Genomic DNA, 2,882 nt, shown 5'->3' with positions numbered 1-2,882 from the left:
AATATTCGGCCCATGTCCCGACCCGGATAGAAGCCAGTTTTCCCGGGACGGGTGCCCAACCCGAAAAAACAGGTTTTTTTCCTAAAATTCCCATCAGGTATTTGTCGGGACAGCGGGTCGGGACAGTCGGGTCGGGTTTTTTTGAACGCCCCTAATGGTGATTTCCTTATTGAAAGTTGTTTTTTTTTTATTTTGACTTTGCTACCTCTGAAACACATCAAATTCACTTTTGCTAACTGGGAAAACTTTTATTTTATTTACTACCTATCAAATCCCGTATTTTAAAATTTTGCTACCAGATAACGGAATCCGTTAATAATTCCGTTAGAGAGATCCAACCACCCTCATTACCACCTTCCAGCCACCACTCCATCCTAGCCACCCTAAATGTCTCCCCGTCAGCCACAAAAAAAAATTATTTTTTTTTTACAAAAACCAGCCACTGCACCAAGCCCAGCCCCTCACGTAGTCCCGTTAGCTAGGGGTGTTCAAAAAAACCCGACCTGTTGACCCGCTGTCCCGGCAAATACCCGATGGGAATTTTACGAAAAAAACCTGTTTTTTCGGGTCGGGTACACGACCCGGGAAAACTGCCTTCTATCCAGGTCGGGACATGGGCCGGATTTTTCCAAAATCGAGTACCCGATTACCCGAATGAAAAATTAAAAAAAAAAAATTCACCCTCAAAAGTCAAAACTCCTCACTTCCTCAAACAGCCCCCTTTCACGAAATTAGGGTGCTCAATCTCCTCTCTCTCTCTCTCCGCCGCTCCCTCTCTTCCTCTCTCTCTCTTCCTACCTCTCTCTCTCTTCCTGCTCTGTCTTCTTGCCTTTTTCTTCCTTCACATATCTTCCCTTCACTAGTTCAAGTTCAAGCGAGTTTAAGCCTTCAGTCTCAGGTAATTTCTTTTCTCATGCAAGTTTAATTTCGTTGTAATTTGTGGTGATCCAATTGATAGTGTATTTCGTGCTAATTGATAGTGTATTTCGTGCTAATTGATAGTGGATTTCACTATTTCGTGCTAATTGTGCTAATTGTGGAAACAATTTATCGTGGTAATTGTACTAAATTTGTAGTGTATTTCGTGCTCAATTTCGTGGTATTGCGTTTGTTCATGGAATGTAATTTGCAATTGATATAAGATCCTCATTTGTGCATTATATGAATTTATATCTACAATACTGTAATATTGATATTACTTTATTATGCTCATAATTATAGCATTCTATTGGTAAGATGTATGAATATAATTATAGCATTCTATTGATAGTGTATTGCGTTTGCTCAAATTCGTGGTCTTGAATTTGTATGTCTCACTATCTGTATTTGTGTACGGCATGAGGATTTGTCACCAGTTCACCACTGTCTGTATAGTGTATAATCTCTATTAACATGTATGGCATGAGGATTTGACTCACTGTCTGTAATTGCTCCTCTTATGTTCCTTGTATATTAGCATGTATGGACTGGTTGTATAATCTCATTAATTTGTGAGTTTTTTTATGTATATTAACATATATGGACTGATTTGTCTCACTGTATAATTGTATATGTCTTGAATTGATGTAAGTTTGTTATGTAATTATTTTTTATACGTAATTATTTTTTTGCATTATTTGGTTTTGTAGGAATTAAAGACTTGGTTTTGGAGCAACCAACGATTATTATTGATGAGACAACTGAAGTTTCAAATCTCACAAGTGAATGAAACACGACCTCCAAGCTTATTTAATTTGCATTGTGGCTTTGTTATATTATTGTACTTTGTATTTGTAATTTGTATGTTTGGAATTATGTAACTAATGACTTCCCCTAAACTTTAGCTTTTAATTAGCACTTTAATATGTTAAAACAGGTTACTAAAATGTAGCAGGTACTCAAGGAAGTCAAGGGCTACATTTTACTGCATTAATTCTGGAAAAACATGCATAAAGCATAAAAGCAGAACAGGTTTCTTTTTTAATAAAAAAATGCAGCAGGTTTTTACCAAAAAAAAAAAATGAAGCAGGTTTTTACAAAAAATGAAATCTGGAATTTTTACAAAAAAAAAAAATGCAGCAGATTTTTTTATTAAAATAAATTAAATTACATGTTTTTTATTAAAATAAATTAAATTACAGCAGGGATAAATACATAATATTAAGAAAAAAAGTAATTTTAAAAAAAATAAAAAGAGATCCGGGTACCCATGTCCCGACCCGAATAATTCGGGTACCCGGAATCCGGGTACCCGGGCTATTCGGGTCGGGGCAAGCTAACAAGTACCCGAAAACCCGGGTACCCGGATTTGAACACCCCTACCATTAGCCACCCAGCCCCCCTACTGGCGGCCGGCGCCTAAAGCTGCGACCGGCACTGGCGAATCCCTTCCTTTTCCCCGTTCTCGTTGCCCCGACCAGCCATCACAACGAACCCCTTCCCTTTCCCTGTTCTCGCTGCCCCGACCCCCACCTCGAACCAAAACCACCCCTTTCCCCTTCCCCCCAGCCCCGTTTCCCCCACTGAAATCGACCCCCCTTGTAACACCCCAATAATTCCCCCTTTTCCAAACCACTTACTTTAAATAAAAATAGAGGAGAACCATTGTCATGTTACCGCTACGTGTTAAAATGTTAAGGCTTTATCAAAGTATTGCAGCGGAAATCCAACTTAAATATTTAAATAACATAATTTAGAAACCCAATAAGTCAAAGCTTACAAATTGGAACCATAAAGGCCCTTATTTAAAACCAAACCAATAATCAAAGTCCCAAAACATAATTAAAGTAGTAAAACATAAATAAGTTCAACACGAAGAACGAATTCTCTCAATCACACCAATCCCTTGACAATGCGTATATCAAATCACCGAACTTCACATCATCAATCTAACCTGTGCAATA

The 2,882-nt window shown here is 38.0% G+C and overlaps 1 long non-coding RNA gene across 1 annotated transcript; it reads left to right on the top strand.

Moving 5' to 3' along the window:
- Window positions 1-753: 753 nt before the first annotated feature.
- LOC110718391 lies at window positions 754-1,947 on the top strand. Its single transcript, XR_002510905.1, has 2 exons — window positions 754-898; window positions 1,629-1,947. It is a non-coding gene; the product is annotated as an uncharacterized LOC110718391 (long non-coding RNA).
- Window positions 1,948-2,882: the final 935 nt, after the last annotated feature.

This window comes from Chenopodium quinoa, unplaced genomic scaffold (genome assembly GCF_001683475.1).
Source record: "Chenopodium quinoa cultivar QQ74 unplaced genomic scaffold, ASM168347v1, whole genome shotgun sequence".
Taxonomy (NCBI): domain Eukaryota; kingdom Viridiplantae; phylum Streptophyta; class Magnoliopsida; order Caryophyllales; family Amaranthaceae; genus Chenopodium; species Chenopodium quinoa.
This window is presented reverse-complemented; position numbering and strand designations above follow the sequence as displayed.